The sequence below is a fragment of the Balaenoptera acutorostrata genome, chromosome 3, assembly GCF_949987535.1.
Source record: "Balaenoptera acutorostrata chromosome 3, mBalAcu1.1, whole genome shotgun sequence".
In the NCBI taxonomy this organism is placed as follows: Eukaryota; Metazoa; Chordata; class Mammalia; order Artiodactyla; family Balaenopteridae; genus Balaenoptera; species Balaenoptera acutorostrata.
In genome coordinates, this window is record NC_080066.1 from 144,525,347 (window position 1) to 144,552,327 (window position 26,981).

At 45.3% G+C, this 26,981-nt stretch overlaps 1 long non-coding RNA gene across 2 annotated transcripts in view; it reads left to right on the forward strand.

The window, feature by feature from the left end:
• The window catches only part of LOC130707760 (uncharacterized), a 52,319-nt gene extending 30,848 nt beyond the window's left edge, over positions 1-21,471 (forward strand). Inside the window, exons 3-5 of one of the 2 annotated variants that reach the window (XR_009007785.1) lie at positions 1,108-1,362; positions 19,172-19,292; positions 20,475-21,471. This is a non-coding gene — a long non-coding RNA (uncharacterized LOC130707760). Of the gene's footprint in view, positions 1-1,107; positions 1,363-15,975; positions 16,220-19,171; positions 19,293-20,474 lie in introns of those variants that run through there. The other variant, XR_009007784.1, reaches the window with a different exon arrangement.
• Positions 21,472-26,981: the final 5,510 nt, after the last annotated feature.

Genomic DNA, 26,981 nt, shown 5'->3' on the forward strand with positions numbered 1-26,981 from the left:
ACCACCTGCTTCAGAACAGGATGTGGCCCTGTGCTTGCCAAGCCCCACATTACAGATCCTCACTCCCTGGCCTCCTCTGGTACCTTGACCCATCAATGGTGCTGCTGTCTCTTTATTCCAGGTTATTCTTGCCTCACACTCTATGCTCCAGAAATATCAGATGGCTCGAAGTTCCCCCCAAACATGTATTTTCAGCCTTTCCTTGATAGTCTTAATACAGAAGATTCCTCTTTTCCCTCCTCCCAGTTTTTAATCCTCCCCCGCACCACAAACACATATATATCTGCCTGGGGATCTTCTGGGTCCCAGAGCAGATAAAACAAAACTCCAGGAATTCTTTCTCAGTCCTTCCCTCTCTTAGATTTAATCACTGCTCTCTGCAAGTTCAGACTCTTCACATACTTGGTCTAGTAAATACCACATTATGTCCTAGTGAATAGTGTGTGTCTAACACGTTTCCTGCATTTCATTCATGAACTGACTCATGCACATGTGCCAGGCACCGTGCTACGTGTTGTGGTTGAGTCAGATGTGGTCCTTGCTTTGTCTGGCTGGGTAGACAGTTATTAAACATGAAAACAAGTGCATAATTATACATTGTGAGAAGCGTCATGGAGGAAAAATAGGGTGCTTTGAGGAGCATTATCTGACAGGCATGTAAGAGACATTCAGAACTGTTGCCTGGATTGGTGCTGAGTTGAAAGAGATGGCCCAGTCAAACCCTTTCCTTTCCAATGAAGAACTGAGGTACAGAGATGTTACATGGCTCGCCGAAAGTCACCCAGCCCCTAGCAGTCAGTATAGCCACATGCAGCCCGTTAATTAGTTTCATTTGGGCCACTCCAGATCTGATGGTCTTTATGTTACCCTGTTTACATTATTGTCCAATGACTATTCTTATCGATAGTCATCATGTGCCTCTGTGAGAACTTTATATTCGTGTTTTAATAACTCGCTAACCTAAATTTGATCCCAGCTAATCAGACACATTGATTAATTGGTGAAAGGTGGCCCAAACAGTGACAGTAATAATTTCCAAAGGCTTCAAAGTGTGTACCAAGCTATCATATATTCCCGCAACCTTTTCTTCCTTCCACATTGCCCTAGTTCTCCTGGAAGCAGATGCGAATATACTTTGTTGTAGTCTTTCCCGGCAATGGTGCTGGAGAGCAGAATGGCCCCAGAAGCTCATTCCTCCCATACCTCATGTGGCTGGAGGATGTCGTTCCCGTCAGAAGGCCTTCCTCTGACTCTCGCACGTGATGACAGTTTCACTGGAGTCAGGTGGACGTGGACTAATCAGCGGCTGATATCGAGAAGCCGTTGGATCGAGGCAACCAAAGTGGTTTTGAGCAACACCAGGTGAGCAGACGGTGAAGTGCAAGGCTGCAGAGAAACGAGGACTTGGTCGGCTTAAAAACAGCTCTCTCACTGTGCCCCTGAGTGTGTTCGCACTGTGCAGGGTGGTGGCAAATGCACGCATCTGGGGGCTGGGATTGAATTCTGGGCTCCTCTACTTCGGGTTGGTGACTTGGGCAAGTCACTTAGCTTCTGCGGGTCTGAGTTTCCTCAGATGCCAAGTGGAAGTACGGAGGGCCACTGTGGAGGTTAGATGAATTCGTGTGTGTAAAGAGATTAGCAGCCAGTATAGGGTGAGGGCCCAGCGGCTAGACCAGCTGCGTACAGAGCGCCACTCTGCCCCAGGCACTGTCCTGTATTAACATACTTAATCCTCACAAAGCCCCTCAGAACCAGGTACCCATCCCCTCATTTTACTAGATGAGGAAACTGAAGCACAGAGAGGTTAACCCCTGTGTCCAGGACACACAGCTAGTAAGCATCAAAGCTGGGATTTGAACCCAGGCAGACTGGCTCCAGCATCCATGCCCATCAGCGCTACACTAAACGGCCTCTCAATAAAGATGGACTAGGGTGTGTTCTTACATTGACTGTTCCTCCCTTTTCCTTTAAATTGCCAGTTCCTTCTGTTCACGTATTCTATGATTACCTTATTATCTGAGCCCAAAATCTGAGATCTGTGTTCAAAGAAAGGATTTTGTGCTGCAGAAGATAAGAGGTTTAGAGGAGAGAGGCCCTTTTGAAGATGTGGTTTGGATACTGCAACGTTGGGATTTCTAAAACATTTGTGATAGCTCAAGGGGACAGCAGGATAGAATATTTGAAATCAATATTGTCCTGAAAAAGCCAGCATGGTAGATGAAGATATTCTTTTCTTTGCCCTTTAAGTCCTTTAAAAAATAGACAGTATGAGATTCAGAGCCTGCATACAGAGCCCTCTCTGAACGTGAGTGACTGGCAGACTACGAGGTGGGATAGGACGCTGCGGACCTCCCCTCCCCTCCCCTCCCCTCCCCTCCGCTCCCATCCCCTCGGGAGTCAGGGTCCTCTCTGAGCACCCCTGTTGGCCCATTTGTCCTTCCAGGAGTTCTTGGTTCTTCATTGCTCCTCCCTCCTCAAATTCCAAAGCAAACTCCTTTTCCTCATGGTATCCAAGTGGTTCTCAAGTCCCTGGAAACAAACAAACCCAAGATAATTTTTAAAGAATTTTGTGCTTTTATTACTTCTTGTACTCCAACATTTTCTATAACCCAGGATTCTGACCCTGTTCAAACTTTAGTCTTAGTAGATACATGAAAGGAGGGGCAGGTGGTATGAGACATTCTGGGACAGCTTCGGAGTAGAGGGAGAAGAAACTGGTACCCTTGGTTGCCTCTGGGGAGGAGAATCATGGCTGGAGGAGAGGATAGGAGAGGATGATGTAGTCCTTTGTACCTTTTGAATTTTAGCTTATGTGAATGTATTACCTATTCCAAGAGAAATGGAAAAACAGTAAGAAACAAAGGTGGTGTTTGAGGCTGCACGCGTCTTCCTCCGGGAGCAGGGAAAGTGGTGATCACTACTCTTGTGGGAATGATAATCTTCCTAGGTGGGTGGGGCGGGAGAGGCAGCTGTGGTGGACTGGCACACACGCTGCCACTTCTATGAGCCACATGGCACCCTCCCCCCCCCAAAAAATCACTCTTTCTCATCTCTACCAAAGGAAGTACAGCATATAAATTTAAAACACAGACTCAGCTCCACCACTGCCAGCCAGCTGTGTGACCTTGGGCCTATTAGCTCTTTGTGACTCAGTTTCCTCATTTGTAAAATGGGAACTAATAGTGGAGGTTGGGAGGATTATAGGTTAAAGCACTTAGAATAAGGCCTGGTATATCACAAATAGTCAAACATCCATTATTATTACAGGCAGTCCTTGCTTTGCATAGTTCCAGTATGTACAAACTTAAGTTACCACATTTTAAGGAACACCAGTCCCCCAATAACATGTGTCCAATTTCAGTTACCATTGTATATTAAATGTAATTGCATAAAGTACAAACTTCGCCGCTAGCTCTTCAGTCCACAGATCACTACATAAACAACAGATGCACATCATGATCAGTGACCAGTCATGTCACTTATTTTAAAGCTTATTGGTTATGAAACCAATCTGTTTATTCAATTCACGCACATCTGTTATTCAGTTCATGCACAGACAGCAAAGCACTTGGTTGCGTTGCTTCCTTGTCTTCCGGTCATAAACCCACATGCCATTTTATGGAGATAGTTAATCAAAAAAGAGAATCGGCCAACAAAGATGGAAGTGCAGCAAATAAATGAAAAGGGATAACACCGGAAGTAAAACTGTATGTGACCAAAAAATCTGAAAATGGGAATGTCAAAGCAAAGGTAGGATGGGATCTAAACCTGCACAAAGCTACAGTGCAAATTATATTGAAAAAGTCCAATGAATATAAAAGCAAGCTCAAGTCCCTTCAACATCTTATAGTTTATTTTATTATTTTTTTTAACGTCTTTATTGGAGTATAATTGCTTTACAATGGTGTGTTAGTTTCTACTGTATAACAAAGTGAATCAGCTATACATATACATATATCCCCATATCTCCTCCCTCTTGCGTCTCCCTCCCACCCTCCCTATCCCACCCCTCTAGGTGGTCACAAAGCACTGAGCTGATCTCCCTGTGCTATGCAGCTGCTTCCCACTAGCTATCTATTTTACATTTGGTAGCAACATCTCGTAGTTTAAATTGTACTGGGAACAGAAAGCTGCTATGGTTGAAATGGAGCATTTATTTCTACTTTGGATTCCGTGCAGTGTGGCAGTAACTTTTACTCGACTGTGCAAATAACTTTGCAGGATTTGAGTCTAATGTAAATGAAGTTAGAAAAAAAAAATAGATGGCCATAGGAATGTTGACACTGCTGCCATTACAGAGATTCTAGATGTGCAGGCAGAGGAACCTAGTGAAGGTGGGCATGTCAGTATAAATGAGGAAAGTAGTGGTGACAAAAATGATGAAGTCTCAGAAAAAGTGACATCAAAAAACATTTGAAGACTTCCCTGGTGGCACACTGGTTAAGAGTCTGCCTGCCAATACAGGGGACACGGGTTCGAGCCCTGGTCCAGGAAGATCCCATATGCCGCAGAGCAACTAAGCCCATGCACCACAACTGCTGAGACTGCGCTCTGGAGCCCGCAAGCCACAACTACTGAGGCCCGCGTGGCTAGAGCCTGTGCTCTGCAGCAAGAGAAGCCACCGCAATGAGGGGCACACGCACGGCAGTGTGGAGTGGCCCCCGCTCACTGCAACTGGAGAGAGCCTGCGCGCAGCGACAAAGACCCAATGCAGCCAAAAAATAGAATAAATAAATAAATAAACATTTGACACTAAAGAACCCCTTAGATCTATTTCACCACATTGAATGTTCAATGGGTATAATGTTGGAAAGATCCAAAGGAGCATGAAAATTCATGAAGGCATGCAAATGATGCTTGCTCTGTATTGTAAATTATGTGAAGAGAAAAAGAAGGCAAACACTGTTCAAACTACTCTTGATAAGTTTTCTATCAAGAAATAGAACACATTAACTCTCAAAATTCCTAATGTTTTAAATAACAGTGTATTGTATAGAGCTACTATTTTTTCCCTCTACATTTATAATGGACAGTAAGAGCGTTCTTAATGTTTTGACAAAACATTTAAAGGTCATAGAACAATCATCATTTTTCCCATTGACTATTTAGGTCAGTTTGAATGGTGTCAGCTTGCACAGTCATGTTTAGGGTCCTGCACTGCTATGCAAAGTGAGATTACCTCTACTTCCTCATGGAAGAGTACAGAACAGCTTTTTTGTTGTTGTTGTTTTAAATTGTGGTAAAATACACGTGAGTTACCGTTTTAACTGGTTTTAAGTGTGCAGTTTAGTAACATAAAGTGCTCTCACAGTGTTGGACAACCATCATCTCCAGAATGTTTTCACCGTTATAAACTGAAGCTCTGTGCCTATTAAACAGTAACTCCCCATTCCCTTCTCCCCCTTGCCTTGGCAACCACCTTTCTACTTTCTCTCTCTATGGTTTCGCCTATTCTAGATAACCTTATGTGAGTGGAATCATACAATATTTGTCCTTTTGTGTCTGGTTTATTTCACTTAGCATAATGTCCTCAAGGTTGATCCATGCTGTGGCATGTGTCAGCATTTCACTCCTTTTTTGGTGAAATAATATTCCATTGTACATACATGCCACATTTTGTTTATCCATGAATCTGTTGATGAACACTTGGGTTGCTTCCACCTGTTGGCTATTGCGAATAATGCTACTACAGACATGGGTGTCCTATGAGAGACTTTGAAGAGTAGTTATCTCTGGAAAGTGGGGCTGGGGCTTACTCTTCATCTGAGACCCTTCTGTGCTATTTGATTTTTTTAAAAAAAACTATGAGCACAGGATAATTACAATAAATAGATCGATAACGTATAATATTGGAGAATTTGGAAAATCCTACCACATGGGAATGGGTTAGATGTGTACAGTATGTGTGAAGGTACCAAGCTTGGAGCTGGAGTGAAGAAGGTACGTGATGGCTGCCACTTACGGTGCGGTCAGAATTTTGTATGCTTCCCTCTGGGCAGAGGGCATGGGAGTGCCCCAGACTGGCAGCAGGGTAGGACTCAAAAGGTTGCACTAGAATTTGCTTTGGTGACCCATTTGGAGGCAGCTACCTTCCTTTTGGTCCCTTCCCAGGAAACCCAAGGCCTGGGGCTGCTCCAAAGGCACCCAAGCTTCCCATCTGCGCCCCCATCTGGGCTGGTCCTCCTCAACCACCAACACCAGGTCTCAGGCAGCATGCCATTCTCAAATCCCCTTATCAGAAAGTCCCTGTTCTGACTCCTGTGACCTCAGGGCCCTACTGATAATGGTTGTTAGTCATCACAAGTTCATGTGTTCTCCACTGGCCCGTATAGTTGCACTGTAAATGTAAAAAGAATTTTTTTTTAAGGATGACAATTCCGTGCAAAACCATTGGCACTTCTTCTCCAGTCTCCATTGCAGACACTGCTAATTGATTGCGAACATGCTGCTCAGACCAGAAAAGGCCTGAGAATCTTTCTGAAACAAAATCTAATCTCAATAATTTGGAGTTGGCACTTGCAATGAAACCTATTTGTCATCTCTGTGACACAAGGAGTGACCTTCTTGGTCTAGATATCAGGTGTTGGGACAGGGGTTTGGAAGGGAGATTTGGGGGGCGTGGTTTGCAGCACCTCTGAGCTCGTGCCATGGAGCTAGGATCATACCTGGAGAGCTCAAGCACCTGCGATCCTCTCTGATTTGAAGATATAAAGGTGATCTTGAGAAAACTGAGCTTATAGGGTGGGCCTCAAGGTGGCCACGATGAGTCCACCTCCTGATACGTGGGTTACGTCCTGAGAGGTAGAGTGTGTCATGGCATTACGTCCTGAGAGGTAGAGTGTGTCATGGCATCTCCACACCTTCCGTGTGCTCTCAGGGGAGGAACAGGAAGGCTCGTAGCCCAAGTTACAGCCATGAGCAGGTCTGGGGAACTGGGCCATGATGTGTCAGTGCTCTCCCAGCTTCTGTTGGCCCTTCCTGTGGATTAATAAGATCCTCAGGGCTTGCAGATCCAATCTTGGAGGGAGGCAGAGAAAATTTATTATAAGAAAAAGAACCAAGAAATAGGGAGATCAAATTGTCTGCTTCTGTCAGTGGAGCATGTTTGCAGTGAGTCTGGCTATACACTTCGTAGATCAAGCCGTATCCACTGAACACTACAGATGGAGCCATTAGCACCCTAACACTGGCTATTTTGAAATTTGTACTTCTGGATCTTTGTTGTCCTAGGGCTGGACATGCATCTTCTATAAGGTTTAGCTGTGGAAAACCTTGTTCATTCAGATGCTTATCCACCACTCGTGACAATAATAATAAAAAGAGTAGCAATGGAGAGTTTACTATGTGCCAGGCACTGTGCTAAGTACTTTATAAACATTACCTCACTTAATTCTTACAGGAACCCTAAAGGTAGGAACTACTGTCATCATTTTATAGATGAGGAAATGGAGGTTTAGAGAAGTTCAGACATTTATCCAAGGCAACCCCTGGGGGAAGAAGCAGAGCATGGATTTGAATCTATATGACTAACTCTAGATCCCTAACTCTTAACCACCAGGCCACTTGGAAAAATGACTTTCTCCTGTAAAGCTTTTAAGAATAATTCTGTGAACATGATGGGCAGCTGTCTGGTGGCTTATACTGGGAAAATATTCCACTCCACTAAAACGAGGCATTGCCTGCCAGGTCCCCTCCCCTCTCTTCCCTTCTCTTCCCCATCCCTACTCCATCTCTCCCCCACTTCCCTTCCCTTTCTCTGATGTCTCCAGGTTAAACCCCCTTCTCATCCCTCTCCCTTAAACCCTGCCAGCCTGTGTGAATGGGAATCCTCACCCTGCTCAGCTGTCCAGGCAAACCCCGCAGAGGGTGGGCCTCCTGGTCCTTCGCACCAATGGCTTTAGTCCTCCAGGTGCTTCTTTTTTTTTTTTTTTAATTTATTTATTCATTTATTTTTGGCTGTGTTGGGTCTTTGTTGCAGTGTGTGGGCTTCTCATTGGGGTGGCTTCTCTTGTTGCAGAGCATGGGCTCTAGGCGTGCGGGCTTCAATAGTTGTGGCTCGCGGGTTCCAGAGTGCAGGCTCAGTAGTTGTGGCTTGTGGGCTCCAGAGCACAGGCTCAGTAGTTGTGGCTCGCAGGCTCAGTAGTTGTGGCGCATGGGCTTAGTTACTTAGTTGGCCCGCTGCATGTGGGATCTTCCCGGACCAGGGCTCAAACCCGTGTCCCCTGCATTGGCAGGCGGATTCTTAACCACTGCACCACCAGGGAAGTCTCCTCCAGGTGCTCTGACAGACCAGAGATGCAAGGGCCCTGCCTCCTGCTCCAGCAGCAGCCTGGTGACATCCACAGTTCCCAGCTACCTGTTGCGTATGAAGCTCTTGGCCTGAAGGCTCTGGTGGCACTGGAGGCAGGGGGGCAGGAGGGCAGGTGAGGCCCGCTTCCAGCAGCAAGTGAGGCAGGCCTGGTGGAAGCTGTGGCCACGCTCTGTGATTCCGGGTCTTGGCAGTGCTGGAAGCAGATGCAGCAGTGACTTCTTCCTTGGGTGGCGAGTAGATCAGCAGCGGCCATGGCAGGTTCAGTTTCACTTTCCTGGTCTCCACACTCTCTTCATTGTCTCCTCTGAGCTGAAAGCTTGGCCGTGGCCTCCCAGACCAGCTACAAGTAATCTGAGCCTTTTTGCTTTGGTTCCTTTCACTTTCCCAGTCAGAAGCTGCTTCTCTCGGTTCTGCAGCTTTCCTCTCAGCAGGCCTGTGGGGGGGGGGGGGGGGCCCTGTATCAGGGGAAGGAGACTGTTTAGGGTGGGGAAACCAGCAAGGGTTTTAGCCCCATGGCTGTTCCCCGGCCCAAGGGGCTCCCCGTTTGTCAGATCAGGATGTTGGGAAAGTGCCTTGCCATAACTGCCGTGCTGGCCCCGAAAGGTGTGAACCCACGAGAGATGTGATGGCTGCTTCCCAGAGGGATCCGACTGAGCCCGCAGGGCTCCGGCTGCTCCCAGGGCTGCGGGAGGGGCCGGAAGGCTGGCTTCCTGAGAGTTACGAAGGACTCTAAGAAGTTGGCAGGGCGACATTGTCTGAGTCACATCTCAAGAGAATTTGGGAAGAGAAGTGCTTTTCTAAAACTTTTCTACATGGAAAATTAGACGTTGCATTTAATAGGGAATTGGGGACAGGGGATGGTGAGGGGTGTGTGCTTTTTCAGGCGTGGCCTCACTGACAGGTGACATCTGAGCCTTATGAAGAAGAGAGTCAGGGATAAGGGATGAACTGGATGTCCTGGGTTCTGGTGGTGAGGGCTGAAGACGTAATTAAGTTATCTGGATGGTCTTAGGGCTTGGAGCTCCTGCCTCTACGTTGACTTCTGCCCCTGGAAAGGGAGGCTGCATGCATGCTGGTGGGTGGGCAGGAGCCGGAGAGGTCTTGTCCCGCTTTGAAGTAGGTTCTGGAACCTTGGACTGCTGATTTGGGTGCTGGGAAGTGAGCCTACAAAGGGGAGATCATAAAAAGGTGATGTGCTTTACCAAGAGCTGGTGATGGCCCAACACCTTTACCTTTCCCTTTCCCTGCTGACAGGGGACGTCCTGGTTGAGAGGTGGGAAAGGCCTCGGGGTTGGCCACTCAGAAGCACAGCTCAACCAAAGAGAAGAGTCCTGACTGGTAGGTGCTGACTTTGGAAGGGCTGCAAGGGGACTGTGGAAGTTCAGTGAAAAGAGACAGCTGCCAACACGGCTGTGAGAGCAGTGAGATGACCCTTGCTGAGCCCAGCTAGCTAGCTTGTCCTGCTGCAGCTCTGCTTGAGAGCGAAGTGTTGAGCGGCCTGTTTCAGGAAGGAGCCCCTTATCCCTCATCACCATTCCCTGAGCACCTGCAAAGCATTCTTTCACAAGTGACCTCTGGACACACTCACAGCCCCTTCTTCAAGCTCACAAGGTAGAGACACTCGCCTGGGGCCAAACTTCCCGGGAAGAGGTGGAGCCAGCATTCAAGCCGAGGTCAGGCTGAGTCCAAAGCTCAGGTTTTTACCATAGATACTAGGTGACCTCTCACACACAGTAAGGGACCCTGAAGGAATATGACAGGGCCTGTCCTCTGGGTGGGCTAAACATTCTCTTAGGAGACAGAAGTCACTGAGACTTTTGTTCTGGCAGCAGCAGAGAGGACCAATGGAGGGGGTGTCCTTTGCTCTTTGCATTTACTATGTGTGTCTGGAGAGAAGCAGTGGCAAGAAGCTGCTGGCCTTGTCCTAGGCATTTAAGGGAAGAGTGCATGTTCTGGTTTTTGCACTATCTAGCCTGAAACCTCCGGACTGGAAATACTTAGTCACAAGCTCTTCTAGTACATGCAGCCACACAGAAGTGACATTCGGGACATATCTCTTTGGACACATTCTCCCATCAATGCACTTAAGTCATGTGAGCATCCCAGGCCCCTCCCAAGGGTTTGGAGACCTGGAGTTACTTCCTACTCCGAGTTGGATTGGAATATTGGAGAAGTCAGGGTGAGGTGGACTCAGGCAGGGGGGCCCAGCCATTATCATTATAGAGGAAGAGAGACCCAGGTCGTTTCTGACAGCCAAAGAAACACCTGTTTTAGGGCGGAAGTGAGGGATAGGATCTTGGTAACGTCGATGAAAAGATGATATTTTGTCAGATACCGAGAGAGAACCCAGCGGAACAGGTTTGCATTGATGTTCTGCATGGGTTCCTCTGGTGACTCGTGGGCCAGCCACAGAAAAAGGTGTGAGGTTTTCAAAAGTATTTCCTACAGCAAATTCAGTTCCACATTGAAAAGTGCCCGAGAATGAGCATTTGAACAACACGACTGCAGCAATATATGCTTTACTAGTTGAAAAGCTTCCCAATTTTAATTTTTAAAAATTGATTTTACAAATCAGGATAGGCAGGCAAGGAGATCCCTAAGGCCATGTGGTCTTTCCAAACTGGCTTGCAGAACAAAAAGTTTGAAGGCCTCTATCAGGAAGAACAGGTTCGATTTCCAAGGTCTCTTTTTTTTTTTAATTATTAGCACCTTTAATTATTATTTATTTATTTATTTATTTGGCTGTGTTGGGTCTTCGTTTCTGCGCGAGGGCTTCCTCTAGTTGCGGCAAGCGGGGGCCACTCTTCATCGCAGTGCGCGGGCCTCTCACTATCGCGGCCTCTCTTGTTGCGGAGCACAGGCTCCAGACGTGCAGGCTCAGTAGTTGTGGCTCACGGGCCCAGTTGCTCCGCGGCATGTGGGATCTTCCCAGACCAGGGCTCGAACCCGTGTCCCCTGCCTTGGCAGGCAGACTCTCAACCACTGCGCCACCAGGGAAGCCCTCCAAGGTCTCTTTATTTGGGATCCCAGCAGGCCTTGTTTCTAGTGAGAGACTAACTGTCCTCTTTCCTACTGTGGGGATGGAGAGAAACACTGTTGTCAGGCCTGCAGGCTGGAGAAGGGAAAGACCACTACCCCTGAGTCATAAATATCCTCATCCTTTCTTTTAACAAAGGTATATCTATATCCACATAGAAAAAAAGACTGGGGGAAATACCAGATGTGCATGGTGGCTCACTGTAGGTGATTTGAATTTTTTTTCTTTTAATTCTCAAATGTATTTTTCAAAATTTCCACAAAGAATATGTGTTCCTTTAATAAGAGAAAAAAAAAAAAAAACACCCCACATAAATACCTCTCTCAGTAGAGACACAGATGTAGAGAACAAACGTATGGACACCAAGGGGGGAAAGTTGGGGGGGGGAGTGGTGTGATGAATGGGGAGATTGGGATGGACATATATACACTAATATGTATAAAATAGATAACTAATAACCTGCTGTATAAAAAAAATAAAATTCAAAAATAAATAAATAAATAAATACCTCTCTCAGGTAGAAAAATAACAAACATTTATGGAACACTCTGGTTTGTAAAGTCCTTCTCACATACATTCTAATTGAATCCTCTCAACAGCACTCTCTGATGACTATTTCTATTTTGGCTTCAGAACACAAGCCTCAGGAGGTTTAGAAACTTTCTCAAGGACCCACGCAAGCCAGAGTGGAACGCAGTCTTCTCACTGTAGGTTTCCTCATCCGTTAGGATGCCAGAATCTTGGGATGAGGGGACTGAGGCTGCGGAAGGAAATCTGAGGGCAGGTCGGGGGAGGAAGCAAGGGGCAATGGTAACCTCATGGGAGGTGGAGGTTGGCAGCTGCTGTTTGGAGAACTGTGGTCGTCATTCTTCTGGTTTTATTTGGTGGGTCCCAGGGATGATTTCTGGGCTGAAGAGAAAGCTTGCCCTCAGGATATTGGTCCTCTGGAGCTCCCAGCAGCTGGGTTTTGCTCTGCCTGGCTCACCTCTCTAGTTGGATACAATGGGGAACTGCTTCCCCAGGTCACGCATGGCCCCATACTTTCCTCCTTCTTTCCTGGGCCCAAGGCAGGGCTTCTTCCTTGTGTTGGACAAAGTGAGAGGCGTACAGTCCAGTGTTGGCCTGCCTGCTTACACCCTGGTCCCGGGCTCCTCCGGGAGCCAAGAGGTGCCCTCTGCTGGAGTGGAGGCTTCCGGGCTGAGGCAGGGAATCTGGAGATGAAGACAGGGAGGTAGAGCGTGAAGGAGGTTTCCTTTCAGAGCTGGAAAGAGGGAAGGTGAAGTGGACCATTGGCTAGAGCCACCAGTGGATGCTCAGGGAACACTCCAGCTGGCAGTCCGCCCTTCTCTGTTAGATGTCAGCCTTGCTGGGGTGAGGCTGATCTGTCCCTGATCATTAGTGTGGACCAGCTGGAAGAATTCTTGAGTCCAGTTGATTGGGAAGGAAGATGAGAAGGTCTGTTTTTTTTGAGAGATAAAAGAAGTGGTGTGTTGGAGCCAGCTCCTGCCAGCTTTCGAGAGGCCAATTGTTAAAATTTTAAGCATCTTGTGTATCGTCATGTTGGTAGCTTGAAACTGGTCATAGTGGGAGTATTTCCACCATCGAAATGGACAAATGCCACAAATCAGAGCTTCTCCCTGCCGGAGAATTGACTGTGAAACATTTACCTGCATATCCCTGGGCAGGAGTACCCTTTACCTCATGGTTTGGGGCTCACTTTGGCCTTTTAAGGGAGATAATGACAACGCTGTCTGGCTTTGGGCTCCTCTCTGTGATGTCAGGATGGGAAGTGGGGTCACCCTTGCCCTGTGGCTTTCACTTTCCTATACCTAAATCACAGGGGGCAGGCTGGGCTGGAAAGGGACCTCCTGTGTCCTCTAGGCATTGTGACAGCTGGTACAGTGCCCAGGACAAAGTACGTGCTCCAGAAATAGTTGTTCAGGGGGGCCGAGGGAATCACTCTCACCTATTATAATTTCATAATTTTCCTGACTGTTGTCAGCAGAGGGCACTACAGGACTAATGATGTTTGAGTTATGGCTCCCTCCGATTATCTTAAAAAAAAAAAAAATCATTAATTTGAAAGAAACAGAAACGGACCAAACTGACTTGGTAATTTTTAGGTAAAGCACCAATTTTGAAAAAAATTGCAGTGCTCAAGTGATAGATAATAGTGAACATTGCTATAGCACTTTATAGTTTATAAAAGCACTTGACCTACATCATCTTGTGTAATTCTCAGGACAACCCCGTGAAGCAGGTGGAAGCGTCACAGTGTAGTAGATACATGTGTGGGCTCTGGAGTCAGTGTCTGGGCTTCAGATCCTGGCTGTGTCAATTATGGACTCTCTGACTTTGGACAGGTCACGAAGCCTTCCTGTGCTTTGGAGGTAACACTGGTACTTGACTTGGAGGCTTGGTGTGAAATGGGAGGAGGCTCGCAAAGCACTTAACAAACTGCTTTGCAGGTAATAAGCACTCAGCAGACGTTAGCTCTTATTATTCTTGTTACAACACCAGGCACCTGATCCGAGCGTGAAGGAAACCCTCAAGGTCGTATCATGGGTAAGGGCAAAGCCAGGACAGAAGTCCCACCTCTTCTAATACAAGGTCTCTGCCTCTGGTCATCACCCCTCCCCAAACTGTCGCTGCTGACAAACCTCCCAGCTGTGCTAATAATGCTCATCATTCCTGCTGGAATGCTTGAAAAGTACTTTAAAAAAATTCCCTCTTGAAATCCTTAATCCCAAAGTAATTTGCTTAGTAGCTCATTTTTCTTAAGGAGCTCACAGCTAACTTCAGCCCAGTGCTCTCCAGGCCTCATGATCTGAACCTGAGTGCTCAAAATCAGGGACGTTTACTGTCCTGAGTAGTATAACCCTGGCATCATGAACTCAAAAAAGACTTCAGGGCCAGCAGGTGTAATAAGATAGCAGTAGTGGGGGTTCCGGCCCTGTGTGAAGCAGGAAGTGGATGTGCAGAATGAGTATGGCCAGATCATCTGATTTTCAACAGAAGCGAGGACTCCAGATGTTTATGTGAAATATCGCAGTTGATAAATCTTGTCAACTAATTTTAAGTTTTATAAAAATCACTGTGGGGAGCAGGTCAAGCATGGTTGTAGGCTGCATCCACCTGTGCTACCAGTTAGCAATCACTGGATAAGCCTTAAGGTGCGGTGGGGTAGTTGTGACGCATGCTTCCAGGGGCAGCAAGGGCAATCCCACGGCAGTTTGGAGAGCCTTGTCAAAAGCCAGTGTACTGATATTTTGCTTAATTGATCATTTTCTCCCTTTGGCTGAGTTAAGTCTTTGCTCTTTCTGTAAAGAATCAATTCCTTGCCTGAGAGGTGTGGGAAACATCTGGATGAGAGTTAGACTAACTGGAATCGATCTGCAACCCTGCGGTGTGACTCCAGGCAAGTTTCAGACCCCTCCCCCACTCCCTCCAACACACCCGATGCAGCTGGGTTTCCACCCTTTTAAGATCAGCAATGTTTCGGATTTTTTTGACATGTACACACTGTTATATTTAAAATGGATAACCAACAAGGACCTACTGTATAGCACAGGGAACTCTGCTCAATATTATGTAACAGTCTAAATGGGAAAAGAATTTGAAAAAGAACAGATACATGTATATGTATAACTGAATCACTTTACTGTACACCTGAAACTATCACAACATTGTTAATCAACTCCACAACACTATAAAATAAGGGGACTTCCTGGGTGGCACAGTGGTTAAGACTCCGCGCTTCCAATGCAGGGGGCCTGGGTTCGATCCCTGGTCAGGGAACTAGATCCCACATGCATGCCGCAACTAAGAGTTCACATGCCACAACTAAGGAGCCGGCGAACTGCAACTAAGGAGCCCACCTGCCGCAACTAAGGAGCCTACGTGCCACAACTAAAAGGGAGCCCACATACCACAACTAAGACCCGGTGCAACCAAATTTTAAAAAAAGACAAACAAACAAACCAAAAAACAATATAAAATAAAAAGTTAAAAAAAAATAAGATAACAATGTCTAAAGTAAAAAAAAAAATCACTTCAGGTTTTAAATTAGGATAGACTACAAAATATAGCTTAATTAAACCTCTTCTAAAAATACCAGTTTTCATTCTATGTACTGGTTTTTCTTTTCAACAGATTCAACAGCAAGCTAAGAGGCAGATTAGTTATGAAAGTTCAAAATGAGTCTACCAAAAAGTGCCAGTGTGGGCTGAGTATGAGACATATAACTAAGAGGATTGAAGCATACACTTTGAAACCAAAATGCCTGAGTGTGAATCTGACTCCACCAGACTGTAACTGTGTGACCTTTGACAAATGACTTAACCTCTGTACTTTAGAATGAGAGTGACTTAGTACCTACCTCCTCAAGGTGTTATGAGGATTAAATTAGTCATTGTGTCTAAAGAATATACAGCAGTTTAAGCACCCTGGAATTGTTTGATATTACCATTCTTAAAATTATTTTGGCAATACCAATGTTGTACTCGTTGAAATTTGTTTATTTTTACAGTTGTTGAATTATAATGTTGTACATCTGAAACTTGTATAATTAAAAAAATCTTGGACTTCCCTGGTGGCGCAGTGGGTAAGAATCCGTCTGCCATTGCAGGGGACACGGGTTCGATCCCTGGTCTGGGAAGATCCCACATGCCACGGACCAGCTAAGCCCATGAGCCACAACTACTGAAGCCTGTGCGCCTGGAGCCTGCGAGCCTCAACTACTGAAGTCTGCGTGCCTAGAGCCCGTGCTCTGCAACAAGCCACCGCAATGAGAAGCCCGCGCACCGAAACACAGAGTAGCCCCCACTCGCCGCAACTAGAGAAAGCCCGCGCACAACAACGAAGACCCAACACAGCCAAAAATAAATAAATAAAATAAATACATTTATATTAAAAAATCTGTTTTGAGACGTATTAAAAAAAAAAAAAAAGATCAGCAATGGCTGTTGTTCTCTATTTAGAAACTTGCTCAGAGAAGGAGCCTCCACTTTTTGAGTGTCAGGCCAAGAGCCTCCTCATTGGTCTACATTAGATCCGCCCCACCCCCAATTTTGAATTATTCTTTTCATTGCTTGCTTGTTTTTTAACACTCAAGAATCTTTGGAAACATGCATATCTGTGGTGTAGTCCACGCAGTGAGTCAAAGCAGGTACAAGAAGCATGTCATTTTGGGTCCTCTGAGAAACAGACACCAGGATGGAGTTAGGTATGCAAAAAACGAATATCTATGAAGGATAAAGGGCAGGGGAGCAGAGGTCAGTGAGAAGAGCCTTCAGGCAACAATGCAGGTCTGAGACTTGCCAAAGGAGAGAGGACAGGAAAGAGGGTTGGGTAGGAAGAACCTTAGACTGGAGCTCAGCAAAGCTGAGAAAGTCTTGCCTAGGCTGATCAGAAGCCCAAGAGCTGAGGAGTGTCCTGGCCCGGCTGAGGTCCCCCTGCTGTGCTCAGTGTGCGAGCTGCAGGGTCCCAAAGGTGCCATGGCTGGAGGCGGCTAGCCCGCTACGTCCCTTGCAGCAGGTTCCCTCCCTAAGGGAGATCTGAGTGGTACTCTCCTGTGACTGCCCCCATCAGCAAGAAGAGTTCCACGATTCCACAAGTGTTTGGCTGACTTACCTTTACCCAGCAAAAGGGAGCGGAGTGTGGCGGTTCAAAGTCACTCCTAGGTTGGTGGCTCCATTGCTGCGCTGGCTGTGACCTTAGGGCCAGGAGCTGAATTTCCTTATCTGTTCAGTGAAAACAGTGAAAGCATCTCTCCCCTGGAGTTACTGTGACGATGATGATAGAATGTATGTAGAGTGCTTAACAGAGTGCCAGGTGCCTGAAGCAAGTGCTGAATAAATATGTTTACTTTGGAATGTACTGTGAGATGAAATATAGGCAGCTGTACAACTTTTTTTTTTTTACTTTGATTTTTAGAGGTCTTGTCTTCTAAGATGACGTCGTTAGGGTGAGTCTGGTCAGTAGGCCAAGTGAGGATGCATTTATGGAGAATGGCCACCAGCAGCACTATTCCACCAACCCTGTGAGGTAGATTCTACTATTATGTCTATCTTACAGAAGAACAAATTGAGGCACATAAAGGTCTTGGTGATTTGGCAGAGCAGGTGACTCAGGTATGACCAATCAGAGCACTGCATTTCATCCCCTTGGTTCAGGAATAGGTGGGGGACCCACCAAAACCAAGGAGATGTAATGAGAATGGCCAGGGTAGCTGCAAAGAGATTGGGCTCTTTTACAAATGAGCTTGGACCAGAGAGGGTGTCAGGATGGTGATGCTGAAGCTGTCTTACTTCCACAAAGATAAGCCGCTCTGAGAATAAGACAGAGGCAGAAATGGTTGGCTGGCTAATCCAATACCCATTCAAACCCTTTCTTCCATAACTGCTCTGGAGGAGATTGCTGATTGTCCCCCAATACCTCTCCCTTTCTTTGTGTTAGTAACAGAACTCTTCAAGTTTTAGGTGGGCACATGGCTACCCAAATTCTACATTTCCCAGATTCCCTTGCAGCTGGTTCTGATCATGTGACTAAATTCTGGCCAGTGGGATACAAGCAGAAGAAAAGTAATCAGTGCAACTACGGCATCACATCCTTAAAAGGAATCTTCTTGCCCTTCTCTTCTACTTTCTCCCTTCCTGGCTGGGAAACGACAACAATGGAGTAACCAATCAGACCCTGTAATGAAGAGGCAGAACCATTCCACAATACTGGATATGGCTTTTCTTTGACTATTAGCCGAAGCAAAACAAAAAACACAACGACAATGACAAACCCTGCCTCTGCTGTAGGAACCAGAAAAACCCAAGACCTCCTTAGTGGCTAGGTGGCCATGTGGCATGTGACACTTATGTGTCCAATCAATTGGAAACAACTAGGGGCTTTGGGGAAGGATTTCCTTTTCTGGATAAAAGAATCAGATGCAGCTGGCCTCTTCTTTTTGCCTTGAATGCCTGGAACTGGAGCCGTCCTCCTATGACTCTAAAGATGGTGAAGCTGAAATGAAGAAAGAGGCTGAGTTCTTTTTTTTTTTAATTAATTAATTTAATTAATTAATTTTTGGCTGCACTGGGTCTTCGTTGCTGCACGCGGGCTTTCTCTAGTTGTGGCGAGTGGTGCATACTCTTTGTTGCGGTGCGCGGGCTTCTCGTTGCGGTGGCTTGGCTTGTTGCGGAGCACGGGCTCTAGGCGCGCAGGCTTCAGTAATTGTGGCACATGGGCTCAGTAGTTGTGGCTCACGGGCTCTAGAGCACGGCTCAGTAGTTGTGGTGCACAGGCTTAGTTGCTCCCTGGCATGTGGGATCTTCCCGGACCAGGGATTGAACCCGTGTCCCCTGCATTGGCAGGTGGATTCTTAACCACTGCGCCACTAGGGAAGCCCCAGAGGCTGAGTTCTTGATAACATCACCGAGCTGCTGCATGGTAGTGTCATCTATGCCTATTCTGGGCTACTTACTATATGAGAAAAAGAAACCTATCTCCAGATTTCTTATGTGAGAAAAAGAAACCTCACTTCCTTGAAGCCTCTATTAGCTGAGTTTTATGTTATTACAGCCAAAACACCAAAACATCGGTAGAACTTAGTGTGACAGAGGGCCCAGATGTTGCTGATATCATCTGGCCCCTGAAGACAGTAGTGCCTAAGGCTAGCCCAAAGTCCTGGACTTTTCGAGTTATAAGAGACAGTAAATTCTCTTTCTGCTTTAACAGTTTAGGTTGGGTTTTCTGTTGCCTGAAATGAAAAGACTACTGATACAACTATTAACAAATAGCCAAGCAGACTGATTGAATTTTCTATTTCTTCTCAGTTCCTTCTCCATATTTTATGGTGAAAAAAAAATGAGTAAAATTAAAGGAAGGAAAGAAGAAGAAAGGAAGAAATGGAAAGAATAACACACATTAGTAAAACTTGAGCTAGACTGACAGAAGGTTAGTATGCTTTCATAGTTCCTTGTCCAGAAACCTGGGTCCTAGCTTCCCTCTTCAGGGTGTTTGTTACTGATTCATGGGTTTGCCCTTGACACCATGTGAGCCCCCTGACTGCACTGAGTACTGTGATTCAGTTTCCCATTCCAAGCAACCCAGCGCCACATTGCTGGGGCCTTTCATTCTCCACTATTCTTCCTTACATGTGGCATGACCCACGCCAAGTGACCCATGTCCTGAACCAGTCTGCCTGTTCTCTCAGGTTACCCTTGGTTCATGGGCCATAACCCTCTTGTACTTACTGGTCTCCAGGGTTTTCATCACTTCTGAGAAGGGACCGTTTAGTCCAGTCTAGGTGTGGACCAGCATTAATAGGCAATTGTCACGGGGAGATAACACAGGAAGAAAAATGGCTAAAAATATACAGTGAATCACAGAAAATTACATCTCTTAAACCCTACAGTGTATTCCTATCGCCATAGCAACCCCCGGCTAGTAAAGACAGAGCTGATTTATTGCCGGCTTTCCCCAGCACTCAATTCTGCCAGAAGCGCCTCCAGCCTGTGATGTGAGTCTCAGTGAGGAGAGAGATAGGGACATCACAAACCCAGTGTCTTCTCTCCTCCCTCCCTTCCGGTAGTGTTTCTGGAGTGAAGAAACCCGAGTTCCTTCCATACAACCCAGATTGTCTCCCAGCGCCTTTTGTGAGGTGAAGGTGACTGTTTCTAACCTCTGACAAAATATCCTGCATTCTGCCGAACGAGTGCTCATGGCAGCAGAGGGCTGACTTCCTGGAGGGGGTCAGTGTGCATGTGGAATGTTAGGAGGCTGTAGGTGCCAGGCTGGTCTGAATGAATGAGGAGAGGAGAGGAGTCCCCCTCTTTCCTTCTTTCTTTTCCTTTCCTTTCCCTCTCTACCTCACTCTCTCCTTCCCTCACTTCCCTGACTCTTCTCTCTCCCCTGCTATTTCCTCAGTAGGTCCACTGTGACATGGACTTGCCAGGAGATGGGAGAAGGAGTCAAGCCTTGACTTAAAACATGAGTCTGGTACATAGAGAGACAATAAAATATATTTAAATAAACATTTTGTTATTCCATTGGCACTCTAAAATTCCTTGGTGTATAATGTTTGTTTTGTCATAATGTTAAAAATGAGATTCCTGATTGCTATTGAAATTTTCATAGTTTGGAGAAATATTCTGGACCAGTTCTGGAGCATCCTCTCTCAAAAATAGCCCTGCCTGGACCTGTCAAAAGGACAAAGAAGATGGCTGGAAGGAGCTCCCACTGGCCAAATCTGGGACAATCTGAACTTCAAAAACAAAAACAAAAACAAAAAAGATAGTAGTGGTTTGTAATCCACTGAATAAAATAAGAAAATATAGGTTCATACTGATATAAACAAACAAATAAATGGAGGAATAGAAAAAGCCCTTCCTTACAGTAAAATTGCAACCAATAAGTGTAGAAGAAAAGATAGGATTAGAAAATCACCATTTGGCAGCCTTCAGGCAAGAACTGTCAATGGATGTGTAAACCAGTGGGTAAAAGTTTGATGAGAAGCAGTATTTTTATACAATCTCAACATACCTCCTCATAAAATATTTATTGATTTCAAAGAGAAAAATAATAACTTTGCAGTGGAGAGGCTTGACAGACCCCACCTGAGCCAAATGATCAAAGTTAGCACCACAAGGGACAAATGGGACAAATCAGTATCATGTCTCTCCGGATGTGATAATTCTAAGAAGGACACAATATCACCTTTGCGGTGTTCCTGCCAAAAACGCACACCCTGACTCTAATTGTGAAGAAACATCAGAAGGTCCAAAAACAAGGGACAGGCTATTCAATAAGTGGCTTATATTCTTCCAGAAAGTCAATGTCATGAAAGACAAAAACTGAGGAACTACCCTAATTGAAAAAAACCTAAAGAGATCTGATAATGGTGATCTTGGATCGGATTCTGGATCAAATTTTTTTTTGTCTATTGCTATAAAGAACATTGTTAGGAAAACTGATGAAATTTGAAAAAGATGTGTAGTTTAGATACTATTATTGAATCAAAATGATTTCCTGATTTTGATACTGTATTGGGGTCATAAGAGGGAATGACCATTTTTTAAGTATTTAGGGATAAAAGGGCATCGTATCTGTAACTTAACTTTCAACCAGTTTAGGAAAAAAGTATACAGGATAGATAGTAGATAGATAGATAGATAGATAGATAGATAGATAGATAGATAGATAGATGATGAGCAAATGAGGTGAAGCATGTACAGGAATTCTTTGTACTTTTGTATTTTTCTGTAAAAAGTACTTTTCTATAAGTCTGAAATGATTTCAAAATAAAGATTAAAAAATAGCCCATCTTCAGACTCAAAGTCCTTTTAAGTGAAATTTCCTTCCATTCTTTTCTTTCCTGCACACTGATGCTACACTGTAGTGTTTAGGTCCTCACAGCTCCTGCACAAAGCAGGAAAATCCTGCCATAATGGGGGAGTGTGAGGAGGGTGTACATTTATGTGTGCCTGTGTGTGTGAGGAAGACGCAGCGTCTCCCTCAGGGTGTCACCAAAGGCCAAACATAAAGCCAGGATAAAGTCATTTGTTACAATGCCCAGATCAGACCGGGAAATGAAGTCAAAGGCCCCTTGGTGACTCCTTTCAGGTTTCTGAGGGAAGGGAGGGCGTGACCTGGGTGGGATGTACTGACCCAGCTCAGTGAGAGCTGAGAGCCAGCCTACGGTGTGAGAAAGCCGGGGAATGAACCCTCATTCTTCCTCTCTCTCTCTTTCACGCCCCCCCGCCCCGCCCCTTCACACACACACACATACCTCTTTCCTCTTATTTCCTAGAATCTTTCCAAACACTCTGGTACCTGGTGAACGAGCCCTTTCTATCAGGGACAGAACGTCTCTCCACAAAAGGGGGCGCTTTCTTCCTCTGGGAGCACGGAAGGAAGCTCAGTATGTGGAAACCTGCTAACTTCAGGCTTAGAAGGTGGCAAGGTGGATGGGAGGACCATGTGAGGCCCAGTGCCCTATCTTCCTACATTTGGTTCAGCCTGTCCAGAGCTTGTATCCAGGGCCAAGAACCTGGTATACAAGTCCCAAAGCACATGCCTCAGTGTCTACACAATGGTCATGACATGAAAAGATTCCAAAGGAAGGTCTTCCATGTGCTGCATTAAAATTCACTCCACTGCTTTCTCTAGCAGGCATTTACTTTAATTCATTCATCTCAATATTGTGAGCTGCAGTGAAGCAGAAAATGGTTCTGCTATTTCTAAGTGATCCTGATCAAATGAAATAATGTCTTGATTTCTTCCCAGTGGTCTAGGGACAATAACAAGAGAAGCCTAAGGGATGGGTGGGGTAGAGCTCTCCTCGCCCCTGGAAGTGGGCATCTGTTCCACCCTCAGGTTTTGGAACACTGCCTTGTGGTTGGAGGGAGGCACAGGGAAGGAAAAAAGTGGAGTCATTTTCAGTTCTGAAAAGATGATATTTGTCTCAATCTACCATCAGCTAGATATGAGGTATACAAATCAAATAGGCACAAGGCTTCAGGCTGGACCGTGAAAAAGAAACTTTAAATATTTAAGAGCTGGTCAGCTCTAATCTGATCAGTTTAGAGTGAAAAGTAAAGACACTAAGTGTAAGCCCTTTTTAAAGAGGCCACAGTCTGTATGTTTCTGCAGAGAAGGTAGACCTCCATGGCTGGGCCTAAAGTTGGGCCCAACTATAATCTAGTTGGGCCCAACTAGATTATAGAGGGTCCAACTGCCTGCCATCATGTGGCCCATTTGCCCACATACTACCCCCACATGGCTTTGTTTCAGAGTTACTATACACCAGGTAGCAGCATTTTTTTTTTATCAATCAAGTGGGAATCAGGCAATAAATGACTTGATATAAAATTTAGACCATGCTCAGCACTGGGACAAACCTGTAAGAAACTATAAAACTAGCTCTCAGATAGAAGTGGGAGTGACCAAGAAACTCCCTGTGCCATCACAATAACTGTGGCGGGGATAGTCAGGGTCCTTCCATCAGACCTCTAGGGCCCAATGACATGAGAGGGATTTTAGTTTTTTTTTTCAAGGCTCCCATATGGAAAAATATTATTTTAAAATATTATTATTATTACATAGGAAATTCATTATTTTCATGGGGCAACTTATACCTTCTTTTATTTCACCAGTCTGAGGAAGCGTATCAACACTTTCAGAACCAATATTTGTAATTTCAACAAAAAAAGTTCTTACTAAGATCTCAAAACTCATATAACATAGACTTGGGAAGGAACTGCTATATTTAAGGAGTGAGGAAGGAATCTGCAAAAGGAGAAGCAGATGCCTTGCTGGAGCCCAGGGACAAGTAAGCTCCACGGCAGAGGGAGGAGTTGGGAGAGATGCCCATGGCCCAGTACCCTTCTCCAGCACTGTGGGCGGGGACAGTGGGTCAGGATGAGTGTTACTGTCGTCTCCTGACTGTGAGTTCTGCCAGGGATTCCATTTCCCACATGCCACCCTGGTAAGAGTCTCTTTCGGTTAATTGCTCAGAATTGGGCAAACTCTTTTAGCTGGTTGAGTCCATACTTGGGACTTAGTGATTTGCAACATGATAATGTTCCATTTTTCTTCATTACAGACGAAACCTATAACCATTTGTCCTCATCATATTTACTGTGGTAGGTTAAAGATGGATGCAAATTCTTTGCCTCTCCTCTCACCAAGAGGTAGTGTCTATGTCCTCTTTCTTTGAATCTAGACTGATCCTAAGACTGGCTTTGACAGAGTGCACTAGAAATAATACTGTGTAACTTCTAAGACTGGGCTTAAAGACATCAGCAACTTCCAATATTGTCCTCCTTGGAAGCAGCTGCCATGTAAGAAGTCTGGCTACCCTGAGACTTCCATGCTGTGAGGAAGCCCAAGCTAACCACGTGGAGAGAGAAAGGCCATGTGGTGAAGTGCTGAGGTGCCACACATGTGAGTAATCTTCTTAGACCTACCTGCTCAGCCACCAAGTAAATGAAGCCAAATGAATGACCCCAACCAGTGGCATATAGAGCAGGATAACCACCCAACAGAGCCCTGTTTGCTGACCCACAGAATCATAAGCAAATAAGATGGTTGATTTAAGCCAGTAAGTTTTGGGGTGATTTATTGTCTAGTTAGTTAACTAAAACATATACAATCAAAGCTCATGGAATTAGTGACCCATCCATTATTACCAGATGGAGATAAGAGGACCCAGATGGATAAAGCTTCTTTATGTCATTCAAATAGCAAAAATTCCACTGAGCTGGGAGTAGAGCCCAGAAAAACTCCAGGATTCCAGCTGTGGTCTACATGATGTCAGACAGGAATAATATTTTTCTGAGAACAGCTCTTTTTTCTCATAGTTCCTTTTCTGTACTGAGCCCCACATTTCCTACCCTAGCTGTTTGGCCATTATATCTCCCTACTATAACTCCATTATCTAGGCGTGCATTCATTTTACTTTTTAATGTCTCCAGAGAATACCATAATAGTAACATTTGGAAACAGTCTAGCTGTCCAACAATAGGGGCCTGCATAAATAATTTGTGGTACATTCATATAATAAAAAAACTTGAATTTATAAAAATTGATGCTATAGGAGGGTATCATAAGCATAGAGAAGTATTCCCAGTATATGTTATGAAACAATATGATCTCACTTAAAAATCTTAGGTACTGGGCTTCCCTGGTGGCACAGTGGTTGAGAATCTGCCTGCCAATGCAGGGGACACGGGTTCTAGCCCTGGTCTGGGAAGATCCCACATGCTGCGGAGCAACTAAGCCCGTGAGCCACAACTACTGAGCCTGCACGTCTGGATCCTGTGCTCCGCAACGGGAGAGGCCACGACAGTGAGAGGCCCGCGCACTGCGATGAAGAGTGGCCCCCACTCGCTGCAACTGGAGAAAGCCCTCGCACAGAAACGAAGACCCAACACAGCCAAAAATAAACAAACAAATAAATAAATAAATTTATTAAAAAAAAAAAAAAACTTAGGTACTGTATTTATATATGCCTGGAAAAAGATGTGAGGATTTGCAACAAGACTGAGTAGGATATGGGGACTTGACGCTTTTATTTGAGTTTCCTGAAATAAGTATGTAGCTTTTTTTCAGGAAACTCAAAAAGTAATATAGCTTTTCTAATATGATAAAACAGTAAAAGAAGTGTTATTTAGGAGGCGGAAGTAGTGATAGGATGGCAGGGTCTGCCAGGCCCCTAAGGGAAGTGGAATTGGGCTGAAATGATGTTGTGACTTAGACTGAAATAACTGTGGTTTCATGGGGCCCCCACCCAGTATTTGGCCCTCCTGTGCACAGAACCTGCTTCAGGCAGCCTGCCCACAACATGACCTCTATTAATAGCAGCCGGAAATCTGGGGTCATGCAGATTCTTAAGTGAAATAGGAATCAGAGTCAGAATCATGGTTATTAAGTGAGTGGCCTTGTCAGAACTTTATCATACTATCTATTAAACACTCTCTTGCTTTAATGAGTCAGGAAATAGGTTTCTCTTTCCTTTTATCGTTCACCATTGTGTTTCTCAGCAAGAGGAGGGTTCTCTTCCTTAAATGGGCTGGGACCTTCATTTCCCTGAAGTCATATTACTAGGCAGAGTTTTCCAGGGAAAGAAACTGCTGATTCAACCACATACTACCAAGCAAGTGTTTGGTTGCTCTCTGTGATTTTTTGTTTGGCTCTTACTTCTTTTTCCTACGTCGTACCAGAAAATACAAGAGTAAAATCTGTGTGTGGTGGACATGTGTTTCCAGAATCTCCTTCTCCCTTCTGCTAGAACCATCACCCTGCCTTGCTTCTAAGGAACCACCTCCTCCCATTCTGTTTATGTGGCTGGGGGTGGAATGACTTCATCTCCTGGCACATGACCCAGGCTTGGCCAGTTAGCATATTCCATTCTCCTGGCCACAGGTGAAAGGGCCATAAACAGGCACAGGACATGGGTCAGGCCCCTGAGACTCAATTCTGGGACTTTTGCTGGGACTTTCAAGAAAGGGGTGTATGGTTTCTATTTGGGTTGCTGAGCTGATAGGTTGCAAGCCCAGAGCAGCTTGTGGCTGTCTTTGCCACCTCACAGGAAGAGCTTGCCTGAGAGTAAAGGCAACATAGAGGAAAGCAGAGCTGAGAAAAGGAGAGAACCAGATTTCTGAAAAGCTTGTCTTTTGGAAACCTGGAGCCAGCTACTTCAGAAGCTTTTAGTTGCAAGAGCTAAGGAAATCCTTTTTTTCCCACTTAAGACAGTTTGAGTTGGATTTCACTCATAGAAAAGGTGGGAGAAGGTGGGGCTTGAGTGAAACCTATAGGATTGGGTAGGATCATAACTTTTAATTTTTGCAGAACTTTACAACTTTTGAGGCATATTCACACATAATCGCATTTGAACCTCATGGTAACCTTATGAAGTAGGCAGAATCTTTATCACTATTTCCATTTTACAGAAGAGGAAACTGAGGTTCAGGGAAGCTAGGTGATGTATGCAGAGGCTCAGGGCTGGGGAGCAGCAGAGCTGGGGCACAAATCCAGGCTCTTTTCACTCCCTGGAGGAGCTTCTGAACATAAATCAGATTTGGTGGGCAGAGAAGAGACAGGGTGGGATGTTGGAGAACATATTTCTCAGTGACAGTGACTATT